We start from the raw sequence: 16,528 nt of genomic DNA on the forward strand, positions 1-16,528 counted from the left end.
TATGAAATACGGTAAGTAGCCTCTCAGGAAAGATCTCTCAGTATACCAAAATGTCATGTGGTGTCAAAGGCCTTCTCTGTGTTGAGGCATACCATGACGAGATGTTTATTTTAGTTAAATGCATTCCTGATGTTTGTTTCAGCTTTGACTATGTGATCCAGGGATCATAAATTTTTTCTGAATCAAAGAGATTATATTTTGTGAATCCAGATACCATGTCAGTTGGTGGTGCATCATTTTTTCTAGGGCTTTATTCAAGCAGCTGGTAAGAGAAATGGGTCTATAATTATTGGGGATAGTGATCTTTCCCTGGTTTGGGTATTGCCAGTACAAAAGAGTGATGCCAGGAACTGGAGGATGAATGTTCAATGATGATGTGATTGTAGAAGGTCAGCAGCAAAGACAGTGGCTTAGCTGGTCTATTACCCCGGGGGCTCACATCTGGTGAGTATGGGCTTGGCAAACCTAGGGTCCTGAGCTGGATATCATCATTCTTCTCTTTCTTGGTGATGCCTTTCTACTTCTCTCTCTCTCTCTCTCTCTCTCTCTCTCTCTCTCTCTCTCTCTCTCTCTCTCTCTCTCTCTCTCACACACACACACACACACACACAGGGGGTAACTCGGGAATTTTTTTTTTTTGGCTGGTGCAGCATAAGCCTCAGGCTTCCTTGTACCATATGGCTAATAATAATAATAATAATAATAATAATAATAATAATAATAGGTGTTGTAGCATTATGTAGTATATTCCATCAAGGCCAGCAGCACTGTTTTTTGTGGAGGACAGAGGTTCTTGAAGTTCTAACATAGTAGGTGGTTGATTGTTAGGTAAAGATGATGTGGTTCTGAAATTCAATTGGGATTTTTCGGTTAGAGCTTTAATGTTTTGAAATGATGGATCATGTGCAGTTGAGTCAGGAAATACAGTCCCTAGGGCATTGCAATCTCTGCAGGAGTAGACAGCTCTAGCCCATTCCAGCTTAAAAGTGGAGAGGATAATGGAGGATTTTTGCCTTATATTTCTCCATATTATTCTTATGTGTATTTTTAATAATTACTGTTATGAAATGAGCCCAAGTCTCTTTTCACTTTCTTCTTAACATGGCAGGCCTTGGTTCTAAGTTTCTTGTATGCAATGTTTTTTTTCTTTTTTTGCATCCTTACAGTCCTCGTTCCACCAATAATTTATGGTTCTATGGTTGCTTGACTGTGATTGTGGGATGGTAGCAGACGCAACTGCTAGAAGCCATTTTGTAATATGGTTGGCAACTCTGTCAATTGGATGACATTCGATGATCTGATGGTCGAAGGATACATGAGAAGTGTACTTTTACCTAATCTGCCTTGGAAATTTCTGTTTTGTGTGGACTTCTGAAGTTATGCAGTCTGAATTTTACAGATTATTGGGTAGTGGTCACTGCTGAGCAGATCATCCAGAACTATCCAGTCGATACTAAGAAAGAGGATGAGAGAGAGAGAGAGAGGGAGAGAGAGAGAGAGAGAGAGAGAGAGAGAGAGAGAGAGAGAGAGAGAGAGAAGAGAGAGAGAGAGAAAGAGATCTACTGCAGAAACTGTTCCTGTTGTGAGAAGGAAGTAAGTTGGTGAGCCAGTATTTAATATGGTTAGATTTTGTATGTCGATGAGCATTTCAATGAGTTGTTCTCATCTATCTATATTGGGAGAACCCCACAATGGATGATGTCCATTGAAGTTTCCCAATAAACAGAAAAAAAAAAAAAAAAAAAGGTAAAGTGTGGCCATTATCAACCCACTGCAGGATGGAAGCCTCCTCAACAATTCATGCTGAGGGAAATGGACCATAATCTGCCACGCTGGTCCATTACGGGTTGGCAGATCGACCGTATTCAGCAGTCAGGGGCTTGAACCCCGGTCTACTTAAAGAGCGTGTGCTACTGTACTCCCGCTCATGACCACTCGGCTATGGAGGCCTCGGGGGTTGGCAACTACAGAATGATTTCTTCAAGATCTCTAAGGGTACAAGGATGACCGGGCAGCAGGTAGATCCAAACAGGGATAAGAGTAATGCCAATCTCTATTGTGTGGCAACAGCTTTAATAGCATTTCGCACAGGAATGTGTTTGCAAGGGACTTGTGACTATGTGTATTGCTACCCCTCCATGAGCATTAGTGGTAACAGTCTTGCTGAAAGAGAGTATAATTTTTCTAGCGAGGGAGATGTTGTTATTTGGTTTTTTAGGAGCATTAGCAACTGAGGCCATATTGCTCCGGGGGTATGCGGCAGTCATTCCCTGACCTTTCCGCATCCTCCGTATTTGGTGGTTACGGGCTCAAACCCCGGTATAATCAAGAAGTATGTGCTACGTACTGCTGCTGCTCCTGCCCACCTGGCTACGGAGGCACCATCGAGGGAGATACCCGAGGTGTTAAATATGTCTCCTGTAAGCAGATTGCAATTGGATTATGATGTATACTTATCTCGTGGATGTTGTTGTCGATATTGCTGCAAAAGCCTCTACAATTCCATTGGATGACGTTTTTCATTGTTTAGATTTAAATAGAGAAAGTGCATCTGTCTGCTTTTTGTCTGTTTCAGGTGGTCAATTTTCATTTTCTCTCCATTTCAAAATTCAGGTCTCACATCTATTTCATCCTCTGGATGGATATCCAGAATGGTTTCATTTTCTTTTTGACTGCAAGTCTCAAGTCATAAGGAAAGATTCAGCATGCTGTTTGTTAACGGGATCAGTTTTCTGTTTGAATAGGCTTGACAGGATTGCATGGGCTACAGGCGGTATCGTGACTGGTGTGTTACTAGACCTATTTGAAGTCTGTTGCTTGAGAATTGAGGAGAAGAGAAGAAAGTAAAGGTCAAGTCCATTCAGAAATAGAGATGCTTGGCAGAATTGATGTATCAATCTTTACTCATATTGAGAAATATTTGAGTAGCATCAGCATATGTATGTCTTGGCATCTGTTGCTGTAATTGTTTTCTTGCTTTGGAAAATGACTTTCTTTTCTGAAATGTGAATGTCAAAAAAAAAATCCAGAAATACAAAGAAATATTTCTGGATTTTTTTTTTTTTTTTTTTTTCACATTTCCACTAACCAATGTTTTAGAGGAGGCTGGATGATTGCCTTTACAATTAGGGCAAAGTGAGGACTGAGATTTACAATTAGCTCAGGCATGTTCCTTCGATCCACAGTTAGGGCATACTGCATCACCTCAACAGACTGTTTGGGAGTGTCTGAATTTCTGTAATAACACTTTAGTGGGTTTGAAATATGCAGATGAATGTGGCAGTTCAAATACTCATCTTTCACTGATGAAGGCAGGTTTGGTTAACTAAATGTCAGTATGATGCTGCAAGTTGGAATAAGTTTGCCATCTTCAGTATAATTCTCTTTGCTTGTGTGATCTTCTGATCCTGCAATTCATTGACAATTTCCTCCTCTGAGACATTCATTAGGTCCCATTCTGAGATGATACCTTTAGAGGTATTGAGTGTAGCATATAGCGACACCTTAACTAAAATTCCACCAAATATGATGAGTTTGGGAAGAGACTCAGTGTTTGGAGCTCATGGTCTCAACCAGTAGGTCACCAGATTTAAGACTGCACACCATTCTCAGGGAACTTGCTATATTTTGGAGATATTTCTGTATGAGAAATGGTGATAGATTGCCTAGGGCCTGTTTCGTCAAGGAATGCAGGATCAGGAAACTTGGATGTTCTACTCTATAAGTGTCCATCTTCAGTCTCTTTCGGCTGTTGTCTTCATCAGGTTGGTGCAAATCCGTGTGAATTTGGATTTTCTGTCTAAATCAGGGGAAAGTTATTGTAATCCATGTTTTGCTCCTTTTGGCCCTGGGGATTTGCTTTACCACTCAGGTTTCCAGTCTAGCCATGGGGAGGCAGGAGCAGTGCCACAAGGTGACCAAGCGGCTGAGTTAGTAAGTCAGTACTAATAGAAAAAGAAACAGAAAGGTAGTTTTCCGGGCCTCTGTCTACTTCTTGTAGTGTGAAAGGGCTACTTTGATAGACAAATAAAGAAAAACAATTGTTGAAACAAAAAGTAGAATCTATTCACTGAAATTCTCTTGTGAGTAAATGTTTTCATTAGAATTGCTTGGCCACGGTATGCTTAGCACCCGGGGCTGAATGCAAAGAAAAGCAGCAAAAACTTTTTTTTTTTTTTTTTTTTTATGTAAAGAGTAGAAGGAAGGGATTGAATCACATTGGCCCCCTAGATAGGAATGGATTAACTGTTGATCATCCTGCTGACAAACTGAAAGGGTATTTTTCAACTACATTAAGACATGAGGAATGTTTTAGGGATCATGATGCCATAAACATGTCAAATTCTGGCAAGGAGCTGAATGATTTTATGATAACTGAGGGGAAAGTGGAGGAGAAATTGTTAAAGCTAAACAATAAAAAAGGCACCCCCTGGAAATGGAATCTATCCAGTTATACATTGCTCGACAAAATTAACAGAATAATTATAAAACATGGTGTAACTCGTGCAGCCTGCGATGAAGCAGGACAAAATTTGGTATGGTGGTGTACCATAGAATAATGATGAAATAGAGACAGCAAGAAACTTCAGACAGGTATAAGGGACATTTATAGGGGCTGTATAAGAATTACCAAAAAGGTCACATTACAGAGGTAGATATGAGATGCTCAAAAATATGGTCACATGACGTCAGTACAGCATATGATCCTCACGAACGGCTAAATAGGCCTGACAGCAGTAAACCATGCTCGATATAAGTGTGTCTATAAGATTCTGTGGCAACAAATCCCATTCATTCACCAGTGCAGACTTTAGCTCACCAAGTGACCAAGGAGTTGGCTGTCAGCATACAATGAGACAACCAACGACATCCCATACATTTGATTATATTTAAGTCTGGTGATCATGCTGGCCACGGCAGTCATCGGATATCTTTATTTTTAAGATATTCCTCCACTGCTTGAGTTCTATGTACAGTGGTGTTGTCGTGCATGAAAAGAAAATCTGGGCCAACCAGATTTTCTTTGTTTGAGGAACTGTTCTCGGTACCTCTGTGCAGTTATGGTACCCTATCAAAAACATGAAGAGGGGTGTGGCCGTTGATCATTATTCTGCCCCACTCTACTTCCACCGTAAGTGTCCCATTCTCTGATGTTGGAAGGATGGTACTGCATTCCCATCATCTCCAGATGAGTCTCTTTCCATCCTGCTTCCAGTTCCCATACTCCCCCTTCTGCTCCAATTCACCTTTAATCACACTCATTCACCTTTAATCACACTCTCCTGGGACTTTGTGCTAGGTTGGCATAGCATGTCTCAATTATTGGTCATCTCAATCACTACTTATCTGAGTTGTTATTTGTCATAGGAATGAGTTACAATGTTCCTACTCATTTCTACAGCAGGAATATTTTAACTTGTAGCTAGTAAATTGTGGTGCAGTACATTGTAGTAGTCATTTGTAGTATTTGAAATTTTAGTAAATAAATAGTTTTGAGCTCTATTCATGTAGGTTAGCTAATTTTTGTATTCAGCTAAGTATGTAGAAAGTGAGAAGAACGTGGAAGTGAAATTGTTGAAATAAAACGTAATAAAGCACCTGGGACTGATGGAGTCTATTTAAGGAAGCAGCAAAAGAATAAGCAAACTTTTACCATAATTATGAGAGCATCCTTGGATTCAGGAGCAGTCCCTACAGATTGGCAATGTACAGATGTCTCTCCTATTTACATGGGGGGAGGGGAGTAGAAATCAAAGAGCAAAATGAGTAATCAGAGACCTGTACACTTACTTTCTGTTCCAGGGAAAATAATGGATTCAGTGGTAAAGAAGTAATGCAGGGTCATCCTGACAAGAATGCAGTTATATAGCAATCACAGCACAGATTTGTTAAGGGAAGATCTTGTCTGACCAGTTACCATGATGTAGTTGCAAAGGAACTGAATATAAAAAAAAAAAAAAATTATATCACACACTTAAATTTTTACCAACACAATATGGAACCAAATAAACTAAAAATAATAATAGATAATAATAATAAACGATCCTTAGATCATTTTGTCATTGCATAAGATTTGCCTAACATTCGAAATGCAGTGATTCCCTGACCATTATTAGCCTTGTGGTCCTCTGTCGAGATAGGGCATAATGGTCAGTCTATTTTTACTTTTTATTTATTATTTTTAGTTTATTTGGTCCCATATTGTTGGTAGTTTATGCGTCCATCTTTTGTGATATTACACACAATTTGGACCTTGGTGTTATCTGGGGGCCATTAAATTCAAATTAATTGTCTTTCTAATTGTAAATTTTATTAGGACTGTTCCTTCCACAGTACCCTGTTCTTGATTACTTCCCTTCCCCCTTTTTTCTTTTGTATTGTTTCACCAGTTTAGTTTATCATTTCACTCTACTGGCATACATTTTTTAGTCTATTTCATGCAATTTATTTAGTGGAATGTGCATATTTGCTGCCACTGATGTCTGCATTACTAATATTACCATATTTCTTCGAGTCTAAGGTGCCATCGATTGTAAGATGCACCTTAATTTCAGAAAAAAGTTTTGATTCTAAGAAAAATAAATAAATAAAATAAAACACTAAAATAAATATAACAAATATTTTTATTATAATTGAATTCAATTTACTAACAACAATAATAATATCGGTATTTATCAGTAGGTATGTTATTCATCACTTCCTTCTGAATCTTCTGAGCCATCAATATCTGCATTTGAATCAATATTAGAGTCTACTTCACATTCAGGGTCAGATCCTTCTGAGCCATTGTTATTTTCATTATCCCATAATATATCATCTTCTGAGCCATCGGGAGCGTTGGTGATGCAACATTTTTTAAATGAGTGCTTGACTATTCTTTCTGGGATCAGCTTCCAAGCTGTTGATACCCATTCTGCCAATTTTGATTCTGGTGCTTTCTTAATTTTTCCGGAAGGTGTCAGTTATCGGTCAACAGCCAGAATTCATATTCCTTTCTCAAGTAATCTTTAAATGGTTTGTTGACTGAAACGTCGAGTGGCTGCAGTTCATAACCAAGTCACCACGTTTTTGCACGATTTTATTTTTGATCCGTTCGGACAAATTATGTCCACAAAATGCATCAAGTACTAGCATGCTGGGTGGGTTACGAAGACTTCCAAGACGTCTATTCCACACAACATTTAGCCAGTCTTCCATAAGCTCTGCCGACATCCATCCATTTTTTTGTGCATGCACAATAACTTCTTTGGGGAAAATTTCATTCTTCGTTATGGTTTTTCGATTTAAAATTAAATATGGTGGCAACTTTCGACCATCAGCAGTGATGCATAGCATCACAGTGATACGCTGCTTTTCGTAGCCCATGCTTATAATCTCTATTTCTTTAGCACCTTTAGCGTTGATGGTGTAATTTTGAGGCATATTGAAAAAGACCGGGGTTTCATCAGCATTTCCAATTTGACTAAACTCGTAGTTTCTTTTTTTCCTTAATTTCATCACCTGTCACTGAAAGTTAATCAGCTTCCTTCTGTTGAAAGTCTGCAGGAATTTTTTGACAGATGTTCGGTGCCTTAGCAATAATCCACTACGACGTATGAATCTGTCGCACCAGCGGTGGCCGGCGCCTCCGTAGCCAGGTGGGAAGGAGCAGCAATGCGTAGCACATGCTTCTTGATTAGACCGGAGTTCGAGCCCGTCACCAGCAAATACGGAAGATGCGGAAAGGTCAGGGAATGACCACCGCATATCCCGGAGCAATATGGCCTTAGTTGCTAATGCTCCTAAAAACCAAATAACAACAACAACAACCACCAGCGGTGGCTGTCTTTAAAAATTATTTTCTCTATTCCGAGGGACTTGGCAATTTCTCCGGCTTTCAATTGCATGGATTGTATGGTGATGGGTAATCCTTTTGCACGTGTCTCCATTACAAAACGTATCACAGCTTCATCGACTTGTGGAAATCTTCCTTTCTTAGGCCTTGTAAAACACTTGGTTGTTGCTTTGCACGAAAATATGGAATTGCGATCATTTCTCCAACAACGAACATTTACTTCACTAATGTCAAAATGTTGAACCGCAGCTCTATTTCCATGTTCTTTTGCATACACAATAACTTTTCGTTTCAATGCGGCTTTATAGTGCAATCTTTTTGACATTTTAATGTGCAATAAGGGATCAAAATTAACGAAATACGGTAACTCCACTTACGTACTTTCGAAGATACAAACAAAACTTCCTACTTTTCACTGAGTGAGCTCCACTATAATGAAATAACAGTGGCTTCATATTTCGAAAGCACGTGAAATCACCCATGCCACTTTATTCTCCATTGGAATTGGAGAATGCGATAAGGGTCAAACTTGGAGACGGGGTGTCCACATAAAAACAAATGTGTGGTGCTGTGCAAAGTGCAGGAAAATTCGAAAAAAAAACTGCAATTGTAAGACACCATCAATTCTAAGATGCACCTCATTTTTAGAGATATATAGGGGAAAAAAAGTGTCTTAGAATCGAAGAAATACAGTATATTTATTTTTATCTTTATTTTCCTTTTAATTTGTTAAATTTTAGATCATATACATATATATATGGGGGGGTCCCCAAACTTTTTTTGATTTTTGAAAGGGTCCGTAGATCTCAGTAGTTTCGGAATCACTGGTCTAAGTTTCCAATGGCTGTCAGGGTGGTTAACGACCGGAATCAAGGCATGCTACTATAACTAGACCAAGAAATATTGTGCAGGTGGGCCGACAAGGTGGCAATTGAGTTTTAATGTCGATAAATGCTAGGTGCTTCATTTGCATAGTAACCAATTTTTGGCTTTTGAAAAGCTGGTGATTAGGTATTTATATATAAAGGAAAAAAGCAGGAGATTTTTAAAAAAAAAATTATAGTCCACACTGCACTATAAATTAAATTTAACTTAACAAAATACTACCATTTTATATTAAAATACTACCAAAGGATTATTTACCAGTACAGTATGCTTTTTGAACATTAGCCTATCCAACATTTATCTGTGTGTAAGTCTTATTAATTTCTCACTTATTACAAAATAATTATAATATATATTTTCTTTAATATTATTTTGATGATGCATTTATTCAAGCTCGTTATAGTTGTTGTTGTTTGGTTTTTAGGAGCATTAGCAACTAAGGCCATATTGCTCCGGGATATGCGGTGGTCATTCCCTGACCTTTCCACATCCTCCGTATTTGGTGGTGACGGGCTCGCACCCCGGTCTAATCAAGAAGCGTGTGCTACGCACTGCTGCTCCTTCCCACCTGGCTACGGAGGCGCCACTCGTTATAGTGAAGTCCTTTTAATTAGCATTGCTAATCCTTTTTGCTATGATGGTAGCCATTCATATCTGTACAATGTGATTCACGCTGCTTGTGGATCTATCTACAAAATACAGTAATGTAGTTGTATTCTGAATCTTGGAAGCATCTCTGACCCTATGTTGACATTGCAGAGTATAAAAAGAAAAAACTTGTTTTATTCATATAAAGAAATTTTTAAACCACAAGAGAAAGGATGTTACCACTGATGAAACATTAATCTTTCAGCTACCGATGCAATAACATCACAAAATAGAAAGAAAGATAGATTTTATACTGATGTTTTGCTAGAATATGAAAGCTTTTTAATTAAAGCTGATTCACACCAATATGATAATGATAGAAATTGTGATTATGATCTCGATAGTGATTGCAATTAGTCTATTCATACCAGTTCCATTGTGATGACAATAATGCTACTATTTGTCTACCTTTTGGATGGTAGTTTAGTTGCATGAATTTCAAGTGTACTTTAATTTTGCTCTTGTGGAAAAAACTATTATTATTGGCATTATGCAAAAATGAAGCAAAGAGATAAGTTGTTATTTGGTTTTTAGGAGCATTAGCAACTAAGGCCATATTGCTCCGGGGATATGTGGTGGTCTTTCCCTGACCTTTCCGCATCCTCCGTATTTTGTGGTCACTGGCTCGAACCCCGGTCTAATCAAGAAGCGTGTGCCACGCACTGCTGCTCTTGCCCACCTGGCTATGGAGGTGCCAAAAAGATAAGTACATATTTAGATAAGATAAATAGTTTATTTTGTAGTTTTGAACTAGATTTTAAGTAAATGTTTTGTATATAATATATATTTTATAATAAATTGAATTATCTTTATTGATTTTTAGAACAAGAAAAAAAATGGATGAATAATATTAGTATAGATCGTCTAATTAAAGGAGATTTTTACACTTTGTTTTCAAACTTAGAGGATTTATTATTTATTATTAAAAATTGTATACATAACTATAAAAAGTACAAACGTCTGTTTGAACATTTAATTCTTGGATGGAAAATTTTGCACACCAGGTTGCTGCTGTCCTGGTGTACACTTCTCCCTCTTAATGGTTGATTCATATGAACATGTAGAAAATTTGGACTTGCAGAGGTACTGAAATTACCTGAACAAGATTCAACTGAACTGGGAGATATAGGTGTATGTAATGTTCTTTATCCACAATTACAACTGACTGTAGATGATGATAATAATGACTTAGTAGTGACAAATGATGCAAGAAAGCATCATTATTCAAAAAAAACCACTTCACCCATCCATACGCTGCAAGAATTTGTATTCCCAGTCATGCGTAGTCCCAGCAAGAGGAAGAATGCCATCAATATTTAGCTTATTTGGATCGAATTGAAATTCTCAAGGATACTCAGCATGGTTTCGTAAAGGGAAAATCATGTTTAACAAATCTGGTTCGCTATTTCGAAAGGGTCACTCACGAGCTGGATTTAGGGAATAATTTCGACATTGTTTATTTAGATTTCAGCAAAGCTTTTGACTCAGTCCCACATGAGCGGTTGCTTTATAAGCTGGAACAGGTTGGAATCACTGGGAAAATCCTTAGATGGATAGAAGGATGGCTTCAGGGCAGGAGGCAGAGGGTTGTGATAAATGGCTATTCCTCAGATTGGGTTGATGTAAGAAGTGGGGTTCCCCAAGGATCAGTATTAGGACCACTGTTGTTTTTAATTTTCTTAAACGACATTGATGAAGGGATAGAGGGCGTGATGTCTAAATTTGCAGATGATGTTAAAATTGGGAGAGTAGTTAATGATCACTGTCAAGCTGAGCTTCTTCAGAGAGACCTAGATAGACTTCAGGAATGGTCAGAAAAATGGCAGCTGTGCTTTAATCCAACAAAGTGTAAGGTATTACACCTGGGAAACAGTAATCCCAAAAAAACTTATTCACTTGGTGGAGTTCAACTAAAGCCAGTACTGGAGGAAAGGGACTTGGGTGTTACGATACGGTCAGACATGAAATTCTCTGAGCATTGTAAACAGGTTGCAAGGAAGGCCCATGGTGTCCTATCAATGATCTATCGAACTTTTGCAAGTAGAGATAGGGACGTGATAATCCCATTATACAAGGCTTATGTTAGACCACACTTGGAATACTGTGTTCAAGTATGGAGACCGCACCTGAAGAAAGACATCGAGCTTCTTGAAAGGGTGCAAAGAAGGGTAACTCGCCTGGTGAGATCGGCAAAAGGGCGTCCTTATGAAGAAAGACTTCGAATATGTGGGTTGCAGAGTTTGGAAACTAGACACCTTAGAGGAGATTTGATTGAGGTGTTTAAGGCTCTGAGAGGCATCAGTAAAATGAATGAGGACAAAATTTTCAAGATTATAAATGATGCTAGAACTAGGGGACATAAATTCAAGTTACGGGGGGAAATGTTTAGATTGCATTGCAGGAAGTTCTATTTTAGCCAGCGAGTTATAAATTACTGGAATAAGTTGCCTTCATGGGTGGTAGAGGCCGACAGTTTGGGGAAATTCAAAGGTCATCTGGATAGTACTTTCGGGTAAGGGAAGCACATAGGATGATAGGTTTAATTTCCTTTTTATTTATTTTTTATTTTATTAATTATTATTATTTAGTTATTTATTTTTATTTTTTTGTTTTTATCATTGTTTTGTTCGGATTTATTTATTTTTATTTATTTATTTTTTTTGGCTGGTGCAGCATAAGCCATAGGCTTTCTTGCACCGTGCGGCCGTTGCTAATGCTAATACTAATTATTCTGATTTAGGTGTTTAAGGCCAATTGAAGGCCTTACACACAATCAGAGCTCCCTGCAGGTGCCTAGTCTCCAGATCTTGCTGTTTGCAGAACTGAAGGCTTTCTTTGTAAGAGCACCCCTTTTGTTCTCTTTACCAATCTAGTTGCGTTTATCTTCACCTGTTCCAGCAGATTTACATCCTTCCTAAAGTGAGGCCTCCAGACCTGTACAGGTGAACCCTGCTTAACGCTGATAATTCATTCCGGAAAAACAGAGCGCTAAGTGAATCTGCACTAAGCAAGCATTGCTTTCCCATACGGTAACATATGCATTTGTGAGTTGTGGTCAGTGCCATAGGATATTGCCTAATCAATATTGCCTTTTCTTCTTTCAATATGAAACTTCTTTTGGCCGACCGGGCTAGCCAGGTGGGTAAAGTGCCTGCCTGGCAACCCAAAGGTCGCGGGTTGAATCCCACCTCGGGCTTGGATCACAGTATAATGCAAGAAATGTTGGGAGGTGCATTATGGCCACAGAAGCCGATGCACCAACGACTAACAACAACAACAACAACAAAAAAAAAACTTTTTTTAGGCATTCGTTTCCAAAAAAGTCCTGCTTCATCTATGATAAAAACTTGCTGAGAAGTATAACACACAATACCCATCATCAATAATTTTAACAAGTTCTTTTTTGAAAGTTTCGGCTCCTTGATCTGCACTTGCGGCTTCTATTCAATCAGCCCTTACTGGTTTTAAATAGTTCCACATTTTTTTTTTTTTTTTTTTTTTCCTTTTGGGTGAGTTTTCTTCAGATCATCATTTGGCAATCTCTCTCTCTCTCTCTCTCTCTCTCTCTCTCTCTTTTTTTTACAATATTTAACTTAACTGAATTCTGCATTGGTTATTACCTTCAATAAAATTAGTTAAAGTCTCTCCATTTCAATCCTAATAGCCAGCCTAGCTCTAGTTGCTTGCAGTGGAACAGCTGTCTTTCCTGCTGCTAAAATTAATTCTTTATTTTTTACAATTGTTCTTACAGTTAAACCTGCCACTCTTAAATTATGGCACACATCGATTCTGGTCAACTCTTGTCATTGACCAGAATCGATTCACTTCAAAACATATAATTTAATTTTCAAATGCAGTCATTTTCTTACATTTGTAGTCTTTGTACTGCATCCAGACATTGTTGCTTTTTCATTCTTATCTGCCATTATTAACTCTTTGAATATGTAACTGCATTGGTTGCATCACACTGAAGTATGTTACTACTCTGTGGGTTGCATTAATTACGATACAATTTCGTGTAAACTGTCTGTTACGCATGATGTCTAATACTGTACTGAGTGATGACTAGATTTCAGATAAATGCATGTAACGCAAATATTACAGGCAATATACTTGATCATTTGGCGAAGGTAAAAAAAGCCAACATAGAACGATGAGAAACGTCGGATAACTTAAGCGGAAAATTAGTTTCCCGACACCAGACTCTTGCGTTGCTCGCTTGGTAAACAGATGGTAGGTGCTATTGGTCTGGAGCCAAAATCGAGAAGGATGTGTTGATTGACAGGTAGGCATGGCAAATGATGAAATGATTGGTGGTGGGCACGACAGAGGACAAGGTACTATGTAGTAATTGGTTGGCATTATAATGTGTATTTATGAGTAAAGGACAATGCATAACAGTTTAGTAATGAACGGTAAACAGGTAATAGTAGCGATGAATCTTTTAAAGATGGAAGAAATTTGTAGGGAAAATAAAATGTTGGTTGATTTTTTGATTTATTGATTGACAGGTAGGCGTGGCAAACAATGTGCTGATTGGTGCGCGAACACAACGCACAATAACATCGGGTTAGTATCATTTTAGTAGCACTCAGAAGCACTAATTGTAACTTGCCCTAATGAACGCTTTCCATAATGGTGAAAAAAGGTTAGGTTACCTCCACTTGAATCCCATGGGAGTTTGAACCCCTCCCGAAATGGAGGGGGTTACCTAGCCTTTTTTTAGAATCGTGTGGACTAGTGCATAAATTGTTTATTAACAAAATATTTTTTTATTACTATACTTTTATTTTTAAAGACACTCGTGCGGATACTCACGTATCATAACATCAATCAACACCTCAAAAGCTATTCACTACACAGACAGACAGACAGACGATTCCGGTTATTTGGGACGCAGCGGGACTAGTGCATTTTGGCCCGATTAAGTGGCTGCCCCAGTTATGCAAAGTTTTACATAAATAGTTAAAAATACAGTGTTACAATTGATTTTCTGTACGATCAAATCACATTAGGATGGACTCATCATAGTAAAGTACCATTCACTATATGATATGTAGTAAGCACCGGTAATTGTGAATTAAAGTTTAATTCTATTAAATAGCGATTTAATTTTAATAAATAACAGTAAACACCGTTATTTAATTCTATCAAAATAAAAGTAAATATATACTGTATTAAGTACAAATTTACACTTTATTACCAATTAAAAAAATTAAATGATACATGAAGATCATGTATCATTTAGCAAAATAAAATTAAATTTACGCTTACATTCATAGCTTAATTAATACGTATTGTAATATGTACAGTATTTTCGGGGCCAATATACTGACTAGTTAACATTTCTGTTCACTGACATTTGTGAGTGGGGGTTAAAATTTAAAACAGTAAAAAAGATAAGTACACACACAAAGAACACGCACACACAAATCACAAGTTATACCATAAGCACAAGTGCAAACGGAATAAGTTACAAAGCTTAAAAAATAAGAATAAAGAGCAGATTCGGAAAATAAATTTTTTTATATGATTGAAGCACTAACAAAAAAGCGCAATAAACATGGGACTGCTAATTGTTTTATGGTTGTGAACGCCAAAAATCCGATCCAACCACGTGGTATGGTCTGAGACAATTGTAGGGTAATCTCGAGTGCTGCGGTCTCCTGCCCCGATTAAGTGGCATGTTGTCCCAAATAAACGGCTGCCTCGATTAACCAGTGGCCCAAATAACCGGAATTCACTGTGTTTGTGTGTATATATATACATACACACACAGTGTATATATATATATATATATATAGAATCTTTCTTTCTTTTCATATATTATTTCCTAACCTACCAGTTAAAGTCAGGTTACGAAATATAAGGAAAAATAAAGAAACCTTTTCCTTTTTTCATGACCAAACCTAAATCAACAGTATGGTAAAAACACTCATGAACCCCAAAAATCTGCTTTTAATAATGAGAAAAAAACATAATGAAGAACATAAAAATGAACAGAGCGAAACTTTTATTATTTTAGTTTTCATCAAAAAAATCAACAAACGTTTCATTTTCCCTACAAATTTCTTCCATCTTTAAAAGATTCATTGCTACTATTACCTGTTTATCGTTCATTACTAAACTATTATGCATCGTCCTTTACTCATAAATACACATTATAATGCCAACCAATGACTACATAGTAGCTTGTCCTCTGTCGTGCCCACCACCAATCATTTCATCATTTGCCATGCCTACCTGTCAATCAACACATCCTTCTCGATTTCGGCTCCAGACCAATAACACCTACCATCTGTTTACCAAGCGAGCAGCGCAAGAGTCCAGTGTTGGGAAACTAATTTTCCACGTAAGTTATCTGATGTTTCTCGTCGTTCTCGTGTTGGCTTTCTTTACCTTAGCCAATCATTTTTTTAAAATGTCGATCTCAGAACTACATAACAAGTCACTTTACTGCAATTAAATTAACGTGCGAGAAAATTTCATTGAGGGTGGGAAAATTTCTCAAGTCAGCGTGGGAAACGGTTTTAATGCTGTTTTGCTATTCATTTTCAAGCTATTGACTCCATCAAATGAAACGATTTCGTTAAATATGCCAAAAATGCAATCTGTAAAAGAGCATTACAGTGATTTGTGACAGTGTTATAGTCAGATATGGGTTATAATATAACAGCATTATAGCGAATCAGCATAAAGCGAACACCATTATAACGAGAGCCTGCTGTATACAGTATACTCAAGATGTGGCCTAACCATGGCCTTGTACACATGTACGATCACCTCCTTATTCCTGCTAGTATTTTGAAAGTAAGATATTACTTTATCAACCGAGAGCTGTTTATCTTGTATACTTTATTTTTTGGCCTTTTTTCCCCTCCTGGGAACTCCTTAGACTTTTTATTTTCATCATTTTCATTTAGCTAAATCAATTCAGTGTCCTGTTTGGTTTTCTTCAGTTTCCACATGGTCCAAAATTTCATTTGTGTTATCTAAATTTGAACTTGGTGCATCAATATTGTAACACTGGCACAGGTGTTGCAAATTTCAGAAATGATCTGAATGCCATCATGTATTATAATTTTTAACAATTTGTGCTGCTTGACCCATTCTTGTTTTTAAGGTTTTTAAAATACTTTGCATAGCAGTCTCTCAGATTTT

The 16,528-nt window shown here is 37.6% G+C and overlaps 1 protein-coding gene across 2 annotated transcripts in view; it reads right to left on the reverse strand.

Annotated features, from left to right (window-relative positions):
- Positions 1-16,528, reverse strand: part of Stacl (SH3 and cysteine-rich domain-containing protein) — an 876,542-nt gene that overhangs the window by 36,591 nt on the left and 823,423 nt on the right. The window lies entirely within an intron of this gene.

This window comes from Mastigoproctus giganteus, chromosome 14 (assembly GCF_048544385.1).
Source record: "Mastigoproctus giganteus isolate SK-2022 chromosome 14, ASM4854438v1, whole genome shotgun sequence".
Lineage (NCBI taxonomy): Eukaryota > Metazoa > Arthropoda > Arachnida > Uropygi > Thelyphonidae > Mastigoproctus > Mastigoproctus giganteus.